The 18,852-nt window shown below is 45.9% G+C and overlaps 1 long non-coding RNA gene across 1 annotated transcript; it reads right to left on the bottom strand.

Annotated features, from left to right (window-relative positions):
• Positions 1 to 1,430: 1,430 nt before the first annotated feature.
• Positions 1,431 to 14,188, bottom strand: LOC129382665 (uncharacterized). Its single transcript, XR_008610704.2, has 3 exons — positions 14,134 to 14,188; positions 2,361 to 2,428; positions 1,431 to 1,646 (listed from the first exon to the last, which is right to left on the bottom strand). It is a non-coding gene; the product is annotated as an uncharacterized lncRNA (long non-coding RNA).
• Positions 14,189 to 18,852: the final 4,664 nt, after the last annotated feature.

Below are 18,852 nucleotides of genomic sequence, written 5' to 3'. Positions count from 1 at the left end.
GAACCACGTTTAGGGAACGAGAGACACAAGCGCAGCGTGTCTGTCATCTTCCAGTCCTCGTTGCAAGAGGTGCGAAAATAACATTGATCGTGAATTGTAACCAACTAGCTCAAACCAGCACTCGGCCATACGGAAACGAAGTCTACAACAGAAGCAGCCTAGTATCAAAACCTCAGGTGTGAAAAGTGAAATAAGATCAAATGATTGAAGGAAAAGCGTCAAGCTGCGTAATAGCGAATGCATTTAGGTGAGCTTTAAAAAAAACTTTTCGCCTATCAACGTTGCTCACGTGTAGATGCTATCCACAGATATTTTTGTTTGTATGTCTGTTAATTTTACTTCGGGTCTAATGGAATGCGGCGGCGCTTCTGTTCATGTAATGATGTGCAAAAAATTTCTCCTAGGAGTAGAATTGCAAGTCAATCCGAAACATAACACGAAATGTTATTGGAAGCCAACAAACATTGACACCAAAGACTAGCTAGGGGAAATTACTTTTGCTTAATAAATGAAGGTAAATAAACGATAAGTTAGCAGAAATGAAGGTGGATGAAAAATCAACTTTGGAAAGGGAAGCGGCGCCACGGTAGCTAACTTGGTAGTGCATCGCACGCATAATGCGAAGGTTGTGGGATTGTTCCCCATATGCGGCAACTTGTTTTTTCATCCACGTTCACTTCCATTATTTATCAACTGTTTATTTTCGTTTTATTAGGCCAAGTAATTTCCCTACGTTGTCCTTGGTGTTAGTCTTTGTTGGCTTCCTATGATATGACCAATAAAAACCGGGCCCATCGATTAAACCCTTTTCCTCCCGCTGATTAGATAACGAGGGTCCCGAATCCGGCTAAATGGATGCGTTCAAGAAGCAAGCTAGTGTGGATTTATTGACCGGATGCCTTCACCCAAAACGATCACGTTCTCAGGACGCCTGGAGTAGAAAGGATGTTCTACATCCGCCGCCGAGGTCTGTGAGTGGTACTGCTGGATAACACTCCCAGGGTTCTCCCAGGACACATAAATACCCAAGAAAGTGGATGGGGAAATGGGGCCGCAGTAGCTCAATTGGTAGAGCATCTCACGCGAAATCCGGAGGTTGTGGGATCATTCCCCACCTGCGGCCACTTGTTTCCTCATCCACCTTCATTTCCATTTATTTACCGCATCTTTATTTTTTTTTTTGTAAGCACAAGTAATTTCCCCTCCGTGTATTTTGGTGTCAGTGCATGTTGGCTTCCTATGATATGACAAATAAACATCGGGACCCTCGGTTGACGCCCTTTCTTCATGTTTAACACGAAATATTGTAAGAAAGGCTCTTGAGCATCATGCGACCAAGGAACAGCTTGAGAAATATATGTATAGCAGCGCCTAAGGGCGATTACGCGAAAGGAAATAAAAAAAAATGTGACACTAGGTAGAAAAGTGAGTTTGTCGCCAATAATGTCCTGTTTATTCATTCCAGGGTATTTTTGCTTCATTCATTTTATTTAGTTACGTAGCAGGTGTCGTCAAGGGAACGCGAACCAGCACCATTGTATCCCGAAGACTGATGCTTCGTTACTCGACATTGTCTTCATTTCGTCCCGTGGGCCAGAGAAAAGGTGGAATTGCCCCAGCTTCATTTGGGGCCATAATCAGCGTAGCTGCAAAATGACAAATCAGAGGTGGTGGTTCGCTCGTATGATCCAAAAGTCAACGAGAAATAAAGAGCGAGTACTGGAATATATATTTCTTGATATTTATAGCCCTCAATTTTCTCACTTATTCAGTGGCAGTTTAAGTGCTGCAGTTGTACGAAGACAGAAAAACATGTTGTAAAGACAGCTGCTACAGCTTGTTACTTTTCTCGTGGGTGTTATAGGCTCCGAAAAACAGATGCACTGATTGACAAATCGTAGTCAAGAAAGAAGGCTATAAAGGATAGAAAGATTAGTTCTTTTATTATGTTACGGCGTTGTCTCCCTCATGAGGATTCCCTTGTTCCAATATCGTGAATAAGCAGAAATAGAAATTCTGCGCGAACCAAATGCACACAGACACAGCAACTAAACATTCACTGTTCGTACGCGACAAGCTGTTAACGTATCTGTATAGAGAAGGCACACCCACCAAAGGTTCTAAACACATTACATCAGTGACAAATTGCAGTAAAAGATAATGATGATCTCGTCTGTGCATCGGAATCAAAGCAATCTGACACCGGGAAGCCCCATTCTTCTTGGCAATCATAGGCGATTCTAATTTTTCATCTGTTTCTCCCTATGTCACCGCGATCACAAGAGTAATGAAGCTTTTCTCCAACAAATTGCGCAAATGCTGTCGCGATCTCCTTTCCAGTGGGTCCCCACCCCCGTTACCGAGTACGGCAGCAACCATCCTGAAGATGTATTTCCCGAGCAAGCCGTCCATGTCTTCGACTTGAGACCTGGACATAAAAAAGTATATACATTTTTGTAAATACCGTTCGTGCGACCACAATAGATTGATGGTTATCACTACACTCTTCGAATCCTTTGCTTTCGCATTTGAATTAAGGTCGTAAATTGCATGGGTGAACTGTAATTATTTCGAAGTTTCTAATAAATAATATTGTTAGTATTTGTGCATTAGCAACAAAAATTGATAACTCTTCACGACGAGTTCTACATATTTTACCAAGAAACCTAATTGAATACAAGAATGCTATGCTTACAATGTGGCAACGCTGTGACAGTGATTAGGCCGCGTATTCGAAGTATCTTACAAGTGTTTATTCCTAAAAGTATAACTTATTCCTAAAAGAATAACTGCATTATTTTTGCATTTTCCCCATAGGCTTGGAATGTTTTCAGCGTCCGACTGGAATCGGGCTAAAGAGTTAGTTATTGAGGTTGAACTTCTCGCTTGTAGAATGCTAACGCCATTCTATCTTTATTGAAGAACAAATCATGTTATCCCATGGCAATATCTTGCAAAAGCCGAGCTATGAAGGAGTGCCTACAACACATTCCTATTTCCTTATGGGAATAAAAAAAAAGGAAGATTCACCGCAGAAACCTGACCAAATGATAACAGTGAAACATGCCGACCTTTTTTCCCTAGATTCCTCGCCATGTGAGTTTCTGCCTATTCTAATAGAAAGTTACGTTTTTTATCCTTTCATCGTTTTTAAAGATGATTATCCTTCTGGTTCAGTTATCATGCCGCTGTGCCTGCTTTGTCTTAATCATCTTGAATGCTGTTGCCGAAGCTAATCTTCACCAATCTTATATAATAAAACTGCGGGTGGGAAACAAATACTGTTGTAAATGACAAGTGATTCCGGGTATATCTATACTGAACACACCGTACTCGTCTATGGGTAGCGCTTGGTGTTTGATACTAGTAACTTATGCACGCAGGAAACATCTTTTTCCGAGTTCTGAAGCCTATAGAGACGGGACAAGCATGTACTGGGGTTTTATGGATGCTTTTTCAACGCTAGTTGTGCCGGGCCCAGGGGAAACCACGAAAGTACGGCTGCTTGTCCCTGATTTCAGGCACATGTTGAACTTACCGGCGCACTTTCTTGTGAAGTATTGACGCCGTAACGCTATTTCTTAGTGGTTTGCGTGCTATGGGCTCTTGTTGTCGGTTCATACCCGGTGTTCTGCTACCGTGTGTGCCTATCAACGAAGCGACGGGCGCTCCCCCCTGCCCCCCCCCCTCGTTCTTTTGAAGTAGTTGCTTTTGTAGCTCACAACCTGCAATGTTGCGTGAACTACCGACCCCTTCTAGTTATCCCAACCTAGGAATCACGTGGCCCGGCGCACCAACACTGCTGCACCCATGGAAGGAGAATGCGACGTGGCTGACGTCAGCACCGGCCCCGCCTGGTTCCTGCGGACGTCGAATTGCGAAAGGAATTTAAGGCGCAAGCAGCCATTCTTAGAAGAGATAGTCGCTGCCGGTTTGGCTCTCTCTTCAGCCCCGCTACCTCTACGTCATTACCTGCTGTATATGCTACATAGTGTAAAAGCGTTTCGTCTCCTTTTCGTCTGCTCGAAGAGATTGTCTCGCATTGTCGACTCCGAGTCGCAAGAGAGCATTGCAGCTATAGTATTAGCGAACCAGTATCTTAACAGCGCATACAATGCTGTGATATGTGAGGCTCAAAGACGCCCGCTACGCCACTCGATTGCCACTACGAGACCGCCGGGTGTCAGATACTTTAGCTGAGTTAGTGCCTGACGTTTGCTTTTCAGGTCGCCGGACGTCTCTAGCACAGGCAGATCTTAGGAGAGGGTTTTGTATTTTGGTGGTCTATCACTTACGAATTTACTTTCTTAAAACATTCGATTCTATTTTGAAGTAAGGGACAATATAGTGGGGAAGCAACACGAGGAATGAGATCGCGATGGAAGGTTTCCAAGTTCAGGACCTCATTAAATTTCGCAAGGAGCTCGGCATTTCCGCCAGTTCCGTGAAAACAGGGAAAGCAATTCTCGACATGATGCAGGCAGAAGACGTGATGGTTGTGGAAGTGGACGAGGCTTGGGAAATGCTTGTTGAGCGAAAGCTGGATGGAAAGCTACGCGAGAGGCGTGAGAGTCGTGAGCGTGAAGAAGCAGAAAAGCGCAGGTGGTACGAGAGAGATGCAAAAGAGCCAGCATGACTGCTCTCTGTTTGGATGAATGAACTGGAACAAGAAATTCAAAGACTTAATTGGGAAGAGCCCGAGGCTCGCTCAATTCACGCCTTCAGGATCAGCGAATGTTTCTTATATTTTGCTCTTATTTATAACGAGCACATGAAGAAGGGCGAGCCGGTACCTCTGGTCCGAGAGCTTGATCCCGTGGCTCCCTTAAAATGTCGCGTGTATTTTGCAAGTCCTGCTTGGTGAGAGGAATCGGGACTACGATGAGGCTAACTTGGCTTTGTTGAGGTATTATGATGCATTGAGGCAGGCCACCTTCGATGGCCTGGGTGATAGCGACAATGCTGAGCTTGTCGAGGACAGACCACCTATTGAGATAACTACTAGCTCAGGATGCGTAGGAAATGATGTGGTGCTGGTGTAGAGACTGTGTGAGGAGCGCAAACACAATGTCATTTCGTAGTCTACTTAGGTCACTTTGGGAAGAGTGGTTCACAGTGGCCCTTTAATTTATATGGCGTTGATAAAATCCAGCCTGTCGAGGAGAGACCACACGGGGAGTCGGCTAGTTGAGATAGCGTCTGATGCAGTCACGTTCTGACAAAAACAGTGACATGTAGCGAGGACAACGAGGGTAGCCTGGTTTCCCCGCCCATAGTACAATCGTTGCAACGAGAAGGCACCGTACCTTGAATACGAGTGCCGAGATCGGAAGCTTGGCCGGCCGCACCGAAGGCAAGCGACGAAAGCACAAGCCGAGAACGTGGTACTCGCGCGGCGATGCGTGCCAACAGCCAAGACGTGCCAACAGCCAAGACGTTAAGAAAAACCAGAGTGGACTAAATCCGAAGCTTAGGCAGTTGTAAAAATCTAGACTAGGCGTCACGTATGTCGGCAAATAAAGGATTGCACACAGTTTCAGACAGCGCGAATGGCGCCTGTTCTCAGTGGTGTGAAGGCATTCCAAGCATACGAATGTAGCGAAGCGTCGGGCAAGATCGAAAGCGTGTTTCAGTGGGCGCTCCCTTCCTGGGTGAAAGAAAGGCCACTGCCTTGCCGACAAAAGAACAGCGTGAATGCGCCTCCCTCCCCGAACTAGGAGACCGCGCGTCGAAAGTCGCAGGTGCGTCGGGCAACTCAGTTTCGTTCTTCTCTCGCGAGTGGACAGTGCGCAGTCTCACGAACGGTCTCGGAGACTCAAGCCCGTCTGAAATGGTTGCAATTTAAACAGCGCATTGTTTTAGGCTTTTCGTCTTTTCTGTTCGCCTACTGACGTGCCTATTGACGTGCACTACATCACTGGACGCCAGAGTAGAGGCCAGGTCAAAATTAGAGCAAAATTTCCTACGCCAATGGCGTCACTTGGCGCATCAGGCGGTAGGGCTCTATGTATTGCGAACTGAGCTTCTGCGAAAGTCCGATGTGATGAGAGGGCGACCACAGGAGCACGAGCGCACCAGAGGAAAACTGTGCGTAAAAATGGCGGGCGTTGTACAGAGGCTGTTAAGTGGTTTGCGCGACCGTTAGTTGGGTACGGCGAAGCTGACGTCCACGGTCGGCGAGGGTGATGGCGTCGTGCGCATACACGCTAGTTGAGGTCGCAGCAGGAGGAAGTGCAGTATCAAGGAGAGGGGTCGGTTCGCAACCGTAATGTAGTTAAAATGGAGAAAATCCGGCACTGTCGGACCGAGATGACTCGTACGCAAATGTGACGTAAGGCAGGGCAGTGTCTCAGTCATGGTGGTTCTTCGGAACATACACCCGTGAGCTAAAGTATATGGACCAGGGATTGCGCGATAAAGCTGACTTTTACCTGTGCCTGTGAATGCAACTTGGAAATCAGGACTGCAACCCATACTTGGCCTTGGGTACTTTTCTGTGCGCTCATCAATATCAGTTTATGCGTGTTAAAAACGAAGAAATTTAGTCTTTTCGGCGACCCTGTGGTCCGTACACTTTTGCTCACTGGTGTACATGGACAGCATAACTTTGGGTGTACGGTTTAACAGTCGGTCTACCAGTTTGGGGGTGGTATGAGGTGGTCAGCTTCTGTTTAATGGTGCAGGAGTGCACGATGTTGTCGATAACTTTCGGTAAAAGTAAAAATTATGGGGTTTTTACGTGCCAAAACCACTTTCTGATTATGAGGCACGCCGTTAACGTGCACCTAAATCTAAGTACACGGGTGTTTTCGCATTTCGCCCCCATCGAAATGCGGCCGCCGTGGCCGGGATTCGATCCAGCGACCTCGTGCTCAGCAGCCTAACACCATAGCCACTGAGCAACCACGGCGGGTTCGGTAAAAGTTAAGACGAAGGTCAGTAGCAGCTGTCTCGTGTCTCCATGAAGCATTATAAAATCGTGCGAGAAACCGAGGTTCCCGTTGCAGTCTTTGACTACGGGACCCTCGTCTGTATATTGTATTTTTCCAATGCATTGTATTTAAAGTATACTAAACTGAAACTGAAACTGAAAGCCTGCAACGCCAGTGGCGCAACTGGTCGGGCAAACCCGCGTGATGGCGTATCGGGTGGCGTAATCAGCTACATCGGCTAGCCATTTGTTTCGTGAGGATGATGTGGCATACGAGGCGAGGACGTCTAATCCAACACGAAAGAATGGTTCCACAGGGACGGTGACCGGCTGCAGATGACAGGATGGCAGCACCTGAGGCGTTTTCGAATTCTGGCAGGAATCACAGGCAGCAATGTATACCGTCGGACGGAGTGAGTGATCCCGGGCCAATAGAAACGGCGGCGGATGCGGTCATACGTCCGCGTTAACCCAAGGTGCCGGGCAGCGTGTGCGTCCTGGAGCTCAAAGGGCACAGTCCGTCATAGATGTTTGGGCTAGACAAGCTCAGATCCGGCAGTGAGGCAGTTCCTTCAGTACAGAATGCCGCCCTGGCGGACATATCGGCGAACCGAAGCCTCTGTAGGTGTAGAGTACCAACGCTGGATGAGTACATGTAGCGATAGGTCTCGGTACTGCTTGTCGGAGATGTTAGCAAAGGTTAGACAGAGAGAAAAGGCCGTTGGCGGTACTAGTGTCGGCGTGTACAGGCTCGTCGACCGGGCAGCGAGAGAGGCAATCAGCTTCCTTTACGGACGCCGAGATTTGTAGACGACAAAAGACGGATATTATTGGAGGCGTAACGCCAAGCGACCAAGTCTTCCTGTAGGATCTTTCAGTGAGGGCAACCAGGAAAGCGGGTGATGTTCCATGACGACTATAAAGGGTCGGCGATTCAAGTATAGGTGGAACTTCGCAACCGCCGAAATTGGGGACAGACACTCACGCTCCGTGATAAAATAGTTGCGCTCAGAAGATGAGAGGAGCCTTCTGCAGTAAGCGATTACACGCTCGTTCACACGCCGGCGTTACGCTAGTACTCCACCGATTCCGCGGCCGCTGACATCAGCACGGACTTCGATAGACGCAGAAGGATACAAATTGGCGAGAACGGTTGCCTTGTGTTGCGTTGTGAGAAGACTGATTAGCTGCGAGAACATGGAGGTCGCGTTATCGCCTCTTTTCCTTCAAAAGCTCGGTCACTGGTCGTACTGTCGTCACGACATTTTTTCATGAAGCGGCGGAACTAGAGGAAAGACCGATGAAGCTGAGAACATTATTGGGACGTATTTCTGAACAAGGAAGTGCCTAAATGCATGAATTCCGCCTGGCTCCGGCTGCAGTCCGTTAGCATATACGAGATGTCCAAGGACGTCGAAATTGACATTTTTATGCGTTGAGTTGCAGGCCGGCTCGACGAAAAGCGTCCAGGACTGCTCAGAGGCGCTCGTGGAGTGTAGCCATTGTTTGGGAGAATTCTTTAACGTCGATCAAATAGTACGGACATCTGTACCATTTGAAACCGTGAAGAAGGGATTGCATCATGCGTTCAAATGTGGAAGGAGCGTTACATAGACCAAATGGCATCACACTGAATTGAGAAAAAGCGTCGGGTCTAACAAAGGAGGTCTCCTCCCGGTCTAGATCGTTCTGTGCGATCTGCCAGTGGCCGGATCGAAGGTCAAAGGATCAGAAATAGCGAGCACCATGAAGGCAGTCAAGGGCATCACAAATGCAAGATGGAGGATACACGTCCTTCTTTGTAACACTGTTAAGATGCCGATTGTTGTATTCATATAAGAGGTTGTGGCCAATCCTGCTCTGGTGAGGGAGTGCATTACCGTTTCTGGTCACCGGAATCAAAGCGCACTACAGGCCTGTTTATGCAATTTTAACAACACGCTGATTTTTTTTCCGGTGGGAAATTGCGTGGCACCGGGATTTGAACCACTGTCCTTTTGCACGCGAGGCGAATGCTCTACCTCTACGCCATCACTGCATCTGCAGAAACAACATGACCACAATTAGCACATGACCAGGCTAGTAGGAGAAGTGTTGAAGAGGCCTTTTGCCTGCAGTGGGCATAGCCAGGCTGATAATGATGAAGATACCGATAACCCACGCAAAATCGTCCTGATACGTCTTTCTTTTTCAGCAGTACAACAGGCGACGCCCATGTACTAGAGGAGGGCTCAATAATGTTCTTTGCAAGCATCTTGAGAACTGTTGCGAGGAGAGGAGGAAGTCGCTATTGTGCGGAACCCCGTTTTCCACTACGATCATTTTACAATTATTTCTGCGTGCTTTCGTGAGACGCCGCTCCCGAGAGTTTCAGCGATGGAAGTGGAGTCCGCTAGACGTACGGAGGAGACAGACGTCAAATCGTCAAGCGCTCCGAGGAAGCGGAACAACCACATGAACGACACAGCCAGCGAGGACACCATGGCGACAGTCATTACTTGACGGTTGACAGAGGTCATTACTTGACAGAGGTCATTACCAGACAGTTGTGAGGCAAAATAGAAAGAGGAGAATCGCCACTGCTTCCTCGTCTTCAACAAGGACGACCGCGATGGCAAAGAACAATGGCATGGCTCATACCATACCCCTCTTGCCCGAGACGCTAACCGACGACCGGAATGGGCTAAACAGGCAAGCCATATCTGCCGCGATGGAGCCACAGCAGATGTAACTATTATTGAAATCCGTCACCTATGAGAATCACGTTGTGAGGATAACCACCAAGGGAGGAAGCTTGCCGTCGCACGTGTTAGTTGGATTTTCTTGTCATCCTCTGCGACCATTCATTCCAGGACCACTTTAGTGCCGTAATAGTTTGAAGATAGGGCGTGTCAACGGCATATGCAAAAATTCAACCGTGTGCCGAGAATGTTCTGAGCAGCGCAGCGCTGATGCTTGCCATGCGACTGATTTTAAGCCTGCAAATTTTCCTCGACCCCATGAAGCATCGTCGAAAGACTGCCCGAGACACAAGAAAGAACTGAAAGTCCTAAAACAAATAGTGAGAGGCAACTCAGCGCGAAGACAGTCCGCCGACAGTGTCGTGCGCGCCGCAGACGATCTTCATCTCCTGGAAATGCTGAGACCGTCGTACGGAAGACGCAACTTCCAACACCTGGTGCTCCCAAGGCGCTTACCCACACTCGCAACACGGCTTCTGGGGACGCATTTAATACGTCTTCTGACAACGCCTGGCCTGCACTTCCGACATTAACTCCTCCAGCAGAACAAACATCGACGGTGGATTACTAACGTACTAATGACGGCACACATAGCGTGAGAGGACAAGACAAGCAAGTAATCGGTATAGTCAAGTCTCTATTGAAAGTCATTTGCATATTCATAAATGACATGCAGACGCCATCTGCTAGGGGTGCACTGCAACTGCTGGACCGTCTGCATCCGATTCTCGCGAGCCTCGAATAGCAAGCACAATGGCTCTACCACGTTCGCCGTTCTTCATACAAGTGTAGGAAACGTCTATTATGCAATGGAATGCTTGTGAAGTGAAATGCCTTATTGCTGATTTTCGTCGTTACGTTTTCACCAATCAATTCCCCATTATTGTCGTATGTGAACCGAACCTCGAGAAACCCGTCCAGATCTCATGATATGAACCTTATGTGTCACCGACTTGTAATGAAATTAGCAAGGTGATCATCTACATACGGTGGGAACTAACTTACATTGTTCATCCAGTGCTGCCTAATGACAGTTCTCTGTATGTCTATTAGATCGTGAGAAAGCGCAAACTTTCATTTACTCTAGTGCGCGCTTACTTTTCTCCTTCAAGTCGTTTCGACAAACCGAGACTGAGTGGCATTATGGATGCGACTCCTGGTCCATGGATTGTTGTTGGGGACTTTAACACACATAATTCACTTTGGGGAAGCGTCAAGGTAAATTCCAAAGGAAGAAACCTCGTCTGCTTTGCTTGTGACGGTGAACTTTGCTGTCTAAATAATGGCAGTCCCACGTTTCTGCGCGGCCGGACGTAACTTACTCGTCGCGTCCTCTGGTTCGCAGATATCGAAAATCACGGAAGCGCCCGCATTTCTGCCTACCTGAATATTAAAGGCCTAACCAAATGAGTCCCATCCAATTTTAAACAAACAATAGATTGGCACAAGTTTAAATCACTTATGGAAGACGCATGCCACGAACATTGCCACGAACATTGATGTTACAGTACCCTCAATGCTGCAACTATATAAAGCACTGTTTTTGGACTTCCTGCAGTACAGCTTACCTGTACTAGGAAATAATTGCGCTACAAATATCCGTACACTACAAAGTGTGCAAGCAGAATCACTCAGGGCTTGTCTCGGTCTCCCAAAAACTAGGTCGTCGATTGCGACAGTGGACATTGCCGGAGACATTCCTTTGACAGTTCACATAGATACAGATGCCCTGAGAGCCCATAACCGACACCTGACTCGGACTCCCTCACACCATCTTCCTTGCTCTCCAGCAAAGAGGCCCCGTTCAACTTTTTCCAAATGTATTGTAAGCCATCAGTCCTACTTGCCATTAGAACTTACGCCTGCTACACGATTACCAGACCCATTGTGGTGTCTGCACCGGCCGACAGTGGAATTAACAATTCTAGGAATCAGAAAAAAAAAGCTCGAGCGTCATTGCAAGCTTTGGAACAAGCAACTTTGGAACAGATTCACAACGCACGCAGATTACGGCAATATGTCTACACAGATGGTTCGGTAAAACTGAACAGCTCAGCTGCTGCAGTCATCATCCCTGCTAAATCTGAAGAAATCAAATTAAAAACTTCATGTGTGACCACATCGATGTGTGCTGATCTTGCGACACTCCGTTCTGCACTTCATTTCATTAATCATGAACCACCACTAGAATAGACAGTCACCCGCCGTGGTTGCTCAGTGGCTCTGGTGTGGGGCTGCTGAGCACGAGGTCGCGGGATCGAATCCGGGCCACGGCAGCCGCATTTCGATGGGGGGCGAAATGCGAAAACACTCGTGTACTTATATTTAGGTGCACGTTGAATAACCATAGGTGGTCAAAATTTCCGGAGTCCTCCACTACGGCGTGCCTGATAATCAGGAAGTGGTTTTCACATGTTGAGCCCCATAATTTAATTTTAAACAATAGACAGTCTTCAGTGACTACAAGGCAGACTTTCAGTGCACAAAAAGCCAAATGCGCCACGGACACAATGAACAAACGAAATCAGGAATCGGCACGTGTTTAATAGCAGCCAGGACAAGGGACACAGCATAATATTTCAATGGCTTCCAGGATAATGCTGCATCAGCGGCAATGATTAAGCCGCCGAAGCCGCCCGATTTGCACAAGGAAGTGCTCAACGTGACTTGATTCCGCTTTCGCCAGGAGACCCTGCAGCTGGGCTGCGATTCATGTCCCATGAATGTACTTTGCCTCTGTGGGACTCGACCGCGTTCACTATGTGACGTTTGCGTTTGTTGTCTCCGGACATACGGATGCACCTACCACCTGGGTTACCACGACGTGAACAGAACATGCTGTTCCGTCTATGGGTAGGCGTTGCATTTACGAACTCATATGCCTTCCTTATCCCCAGGTGCGCCACAGGCAACGTCAATGAGACGCTCGCACATATTAATTGTGTCTACCCTCGATATAGTGCCGATAGAGAAGCGCTGTGCAGAGTACTGGACCAGTTGGACAATCATACACTATCAGAACTCAAAACATTAGGTTGCAGAACCTTCACGCTGAATGCCTTACTCGCATTATTAAGGTTCCTGCGGTCTGCGGGGCGTCACGGTAGCCTTTAAGAACGCCGCCCCCTACCGCTCTGCAGTGCACGCGGTTGGTTCGTGTTGGTCTCTACTTCTCGCTATCTCGCCCTTCCGCTCTCCTTCTCTTTTTATCTCCTTCACCCTTCCACCGTGCATGGTAGCAAAGCGGAACTGCCTCTGGGTAACCTCCCTGCCTTTCTATGCATCTTTTTCTCTCTCTCTTGAGATAAGAACGCTCAGCCAGCGACACTCGATACGGGTGGCGATGAACAAGAGGGGCATCGTCGGTACTTATGCGATGTTTAAAAGCTGTAGTTTGGGCTAAAAAACGATCGTTCAAGTCAAATAAATTGTTACGTGGGAAGACGGTAAGAAACAAAACGCGGTAGAACTCATGACGTGCTTGGACGGCATGTAGGGCGCAATAATTTTCCGTAAGTCGGCGATAGTACAAGTTGCGGACTGCGATGATACAGTTTGGTCGGTTGAATTGCTGTCTGTTCCAACAGATGCCACTGATTGATGCTGCAATCAGCAAAGCTGGGCCAGAGACATTCTGCGTGGCAGCACTTCTCTCGTCAATTGAAAATTGACCACTGGCAGGCAGACGGTATGCACCGTAACAGATAGTACTGCATGAGGTACTGTTATATTACTGTGATACTGTGTGTAAGGATGACGTCTAGCATGCAAGTCACGATGGACTGACAGTGGGGCACCGGTGGGGATCACAAAACGTCAACGTAAGTCAGCGCCGAAGGTGGGGAAGCGAACAAAGTCTAGGGAACTAAGAGTCTGGGGATTGGTTTAGTGAGATCCAGAACAGCCAGGTGAAGGCTAAGTGTATTGGCTGAACAGTCATTAAGACCAGAATGCGCGGAGAAGATGTCCAGACCGAGGATGTGTGGATAAATGCAGGCAAAATTGCCCCGCAACTGGCCGCTCGACGCACTTTGCGCGTATTCGCAGGGATCTTTCACACTCGGAAAAACACTTTTACATGGCACGTATAGAACAGAACAAAGCTCTTTCGGGAATTTCTGATGTTGCTATGCAATTGTGTTATTAACACTTTTCATATAATTTCAGGAATTGAGTATTTGAGCATATCTAATATTAATTATCCAATTAAGCGGAGTGCAAAATATAATCTGAGCATTTCGAAGGGACAGCAAACAACATTACCTTTCTAGATACGTAGCATTTGCATATCTTTAAGGTTTAGCTTAACTGAAACATATTGTAGACCAATAATGCTAATCGGAATAAAATTTAATATTTGTTGAAATACTAAGCAATATATGATTATTCTTTAAATATACTAAAGACTGAGGACATCTATGCACAGCACTATAGCAAATTGTATACGGATGCTTCTCTCACCTCTAGATTGGATGCAAAGAAAGCAGATGCGACGAAGACGGTGAGGGTCCTGTAGTGGTCAACGCTTTTACCGTCGCTTTTTATATGCACTCTCACACGTCACGTGCTCAATTTACTGGACTAAAGAAATAACTAAGATCCACATTCTTTTTTCCTGGGGAACTGTACCAAAAATATTTTACTGTTGATTAAACTTTAAACTTGTCATTTCTATAAACCAATTTCCCCGGCCGCTTGACACTCCATTAAACAGATGTCCATCGCACTCATGAACTGCTTGACAGATATATTTAATAAGAAATCTTTTTCTGAGTCTGTAGCGTACATGGGCTAGTGGAATACTTTGACATCAAGCAGTAGCATGCGCTCATACACCATAATATCATATCAAATATCGCCGTAATTGCTTTGTTGGCTCGATATTTTTGCCTTCGTTTTCATTACTAGCATCCGATCGCTTTTCACGCACATACATATTCATCTCCAACTATGCGTAGGTTTATAAGACTACCTAGTTAACAAACAATATATATTTTGATGCGGCGTTATGTCGAAATATTTCTCTACAGTGGGCGTCCTAAGTGCTATGACGAGTTGACTATGGGGATGACACTTGAGGGACATCTATGATTCCTCGCGTAAACGGTCACTTCTGAGTCAGAGGCTGTAAGAAACACAAAAATCTTGCACCAGATATATTAAATTTACGAATTGTCGATTGAAGTTATCAATAACATACATTAAAACAACAAAAGCCCACCTAGAATTCAGGAGCGATCACATGACCGTACCTGTGCTGTACCCCGCCACCTCCACATACATAAGTTGTTCGTGATTATTCAGATGTGTTCCACAGCACATAATGGCATTGTTTTCACCAAGCACGACAAGTACACAACAGCGCATAATGGCCAAGTTTTCTTTTCTTTCTTCTTACTTTTTTTCTGAGGGACCTTATCGAATGGTTTGCTAAATTTAAAAGCACGAAAACCTATTTTACCATTATTGCCACAAATGAGTAAGCGAACCAACGAAAATGCATAAGCTAAACAAACAGAGTGGCTGCAGAATATGCCTTTGTGATGCCATGTCACAAGCTATTTCAAATCAAACACTTCTCGCAGAATTCATAATTGCATTTCAAAATTTATTTGCTTCATGTGTTTGTTACATGTAAATGTGAAATATATTGGCATTCTTCTTGCTAATGACGTCCGAGTGTCCTGTTTAAATTTTACCTCAACCCGTGCAGTAGTTCAGCTGTAAGGCAAATTTGCAGATACAAGTGAAGCACTAACTATATATACTGGAAACACTACAAGATACTTGGCGTATCCCCGTAGAAAGGCATTTAGTCTGTTATAAGAACCGAAAGGTGTTTTACTTTACGTGGATATATAATAGAGACAACTCTATGAAAGTTTCCAAATATCCAATTCCAAGCACTACACTCTACGGCATCTGTCCTGCAGGAATGACAGCGTAAAATAGAATATTAAAACATAGTACGCAGCAATATCTGCTTGATTTGCGATTATGGTACCCTCAGTTAAAGCTTCCTACACCTATCTTCGTTTTTCGCTGAGATAGACCTCGACTTATTCGGGGACGTTTTGGCGAAGTTGGGTAGCGTTAACCTAAAGTAATGTAATCTCACCGACGAAGTTCGCTCGCAAGGCTGCTTTGTACTTCGGCTATTACTACAGATGATGCTTATGTTCGCCTTAATCCCGCGGTTTTGCATTAGAGATGAACAACATCGGGGTCCATGCAAGGCGGACGGTTGCGAAGTTCTTTTTGCTCATTAGATGCGAAATTCCCGATAGCACAACAGCGCAAGTTCTTAAGGTGATTTCAAACAGAAAATATACCAACGCAAGAAATGTTGACTGTACAGGACTGCTGGCACTCAATTATGGAAGCGTCACGGACAAACTAATTATATGTGGGACAATTTACCGGGATGTTCGTTATCAGGACATTGTATGCCCAAATAGATAAGAAAACACAATTTTGCGAATCAAGATTCCGACATAAACAAAAAGCATATATTCAGTAAAGGTGCTAAGAATAATCCCTATAGCTTGGACAAGGATAGAGCAGCCTCGAAGGTAAGCTTCATTATGTACGATTTGAATACGATCAAGTGGAAATATTGTATTATAAATATTATTCTTATGGATACTGGTACACTGTCAAGATTGTTGTCGTTTGCAGTGGAGCCTGGATAAAACAATCGTAAAATAAAATCACTTTACTATTCGCCCACTGATGCATGTGTGCTTGCAAATCAAATAATCGTGCGACACAAGTTGTGCTCTGTACATCGCATATAACACGTCTTTGAGACCGAACGATATGCGCTATAGAGGAACAAGCGCTGCTTTCGCGTACCACTTGTTGTTTCGTAGCACATTCGTCAATGAACTTTCTAAATGTAATGTATCAATATTCGACCACACAGGGCTCTGTGGAATAACAACGAAGGGCTTCCGATCTGGCGAAGGATGCCGCTCGTGCATACGCCGAGATTGATCGCTATTGCTCGCTTGATACGTCTCACCTCGCGATCGGTTGAAAACCCAAACTTTCTGAGTCTGGTCAATACGACATTCAAGCATTACATATCTTAACAATAGGCCTAGCTTCCGTTCCGCGATCGCTGTGCCTTTCCAAAGGCGGGACACCAGGGTGCGCTGGTACAAAAGAAAGAGTTCTCTTCATTGAGAGAAACAGTTCTTCAATGAAAACTTGGCAACTCATGTAATAAAGCCGGTTTGGCTAAGAAAGTGTGTTATGAAAGTAAACAACGCTCGCTTCCTATCAACCCAAAATGGCCAAATGGTTTTCCGAAATCTCGGAAAGGGTTCTCCACCCTGCACAACAACAAAGGAAGATCTACTAGAGCTATCACGAAGACCACACTCAATATAGAAACTGGCGAGTATTGAATAAAAAGAGGTAGGAGTCCGCATGGGAAGACTGGACTTATAAATTTTAGTTAATGCACGCAATAAAAAGAGACTGAGTAATGACAGCGGCATGCTACAAGTGTCATTTAACCAACATTTCTTTGTTGTAAATTCGACGTTCGAATGAGGCGAACATATCGGTTTTAGATTTCGTTCTGTTTGGTTGCAACGGTTTCATAGGCTACAATTAGGGAAGGCGGACACAGGTTGAGGCGGAGGGGGCGAAGGGTGTTTAGACAAACAGTCCAAATTTTCAGAACATCGTAGTAACAATAATTACATTATACGATGCTGCTACTTCGTATCTCTATTTCATCTCCATCCAAAGAAGGAGCACCTTATTTTCTGACTCTATTAACGAGAAAACTTTAAAACCGAAATTGGAGAGTTTGTGTAAGTAGAAACATTCGGTGATAGTGTAACAAGCGAATGCACAGACCGTATCTGCACTGGTCCGCGTTACTGTAAATGCGATATGATGAGCAATTATCTGAAGCTGCTGGCCATTATCTTGTCGCTTTGTCTGTGCAAGGACAGACGGATAAGTTACATTGAATGAAGCACACCGTATCAAATGAAAATAAAAGGTCGTAAAGAAGAAAATCTAACTTATTACCTAATTACAATTCTTTAGCAAATAACCATCATTTTAGCAGATTACGAATTGCTTCCTCATACGCTTTAAGACATATACCTCTAAAACTAAGAAAATTCTTGGGCTTTACGTTTGGAGGCGCGACACCCGTGGCCGGATTTGCTCTTTCTTTTAGAGAGTGAGGAGGAATGTATTTGTCGCGAACCCAATAGCGACTGATGGAACGACCGATACAAGCGACACCACGTGATCGTAGGCATAGCAAGCGTCACTAGAGAAAATAATAGTCACCATCAGGCTCTTCCGGGGTCACTCGGATTCCGCATTCACGAACATCGGACAATCTTTGACTCACCGAACCACAGAGTCCGTCAGATTCATGCTCAGCAGGTCAGACAATGAAACTTGCTTAAAACGGGTTGCAGGTAGTGGCAGTGGAGCGTTAAGCATGCACTTTTATTTGACATACTGTTTTTAGGCTTCTTGGACAAACTGCAAAGAGTGCTTTGCTCGTTCACCACCATATCATTAGCAAAATGAAGAGCTTGCGATGAACATTGCCTGGGCGTACATTGGTGTATTGGCTTTTATTGAACGACTTATGTGTCAGCGCTCGTAGGTTATCAAGTAGGGATACGTTAAATGTCACCTGGGTGTGCATCATAAAGTTTGGTTGCGGTGACACGTGCAGGCTTTATTCAAAAGAAAGTTTTTGAAAAAGTGGGTTCATAACAAAGTCAGATAAACCGTTGCCTAAAGGAACGGTGGCAACGCAAGATTAGGGGAGTATTGCTGACTTCCAGCTAGGTTGTGCTAAAGCTATATCGCATTTGAACACAAGCGCATAAACAATACCTGGTATAACATAAACTTAACGAAACAACCAGTTCATATAACAGATGAAGTAGCCGGAACAGCCATATGGTAGAGAGAGAGAATCAACTGTTATACTGAGGCCTTAGTAAAGGTTGGTGCGCGCTGGTACCAGACGGGGTGGACCTTCTTCTCATGTCCCATATGCGTCCAGCATTTCCTGGCCCCTAGCCACCAGCGCGAGCTGGGTCGGTAGGTCGGGGTTGGGCAACAAGGTCTACCATTGCTCGCGGGGCGGGGGGGGGGAGGGGCTGGGGAGGGGCGGGGGTAGGGATGGTG

This window comes from Dermacentor andersoni, chromosome 6, assembly GCF_023375885.2.
Source record: "Dermacentor andersoni chromosome 6, qqDerAnde1_hic_scaffold, whole genome shotgun sequence".
Classification (NCBI taxonomy): Eukaryota; Metazoa; Arthropoda; class Arachnida; order Ixodida; family Ixodidae; genus Dermacentor; species Dermacentor andersoni.
This window is presented reverse-complemented; position numbering and strand designations above follow the sequence as displayed.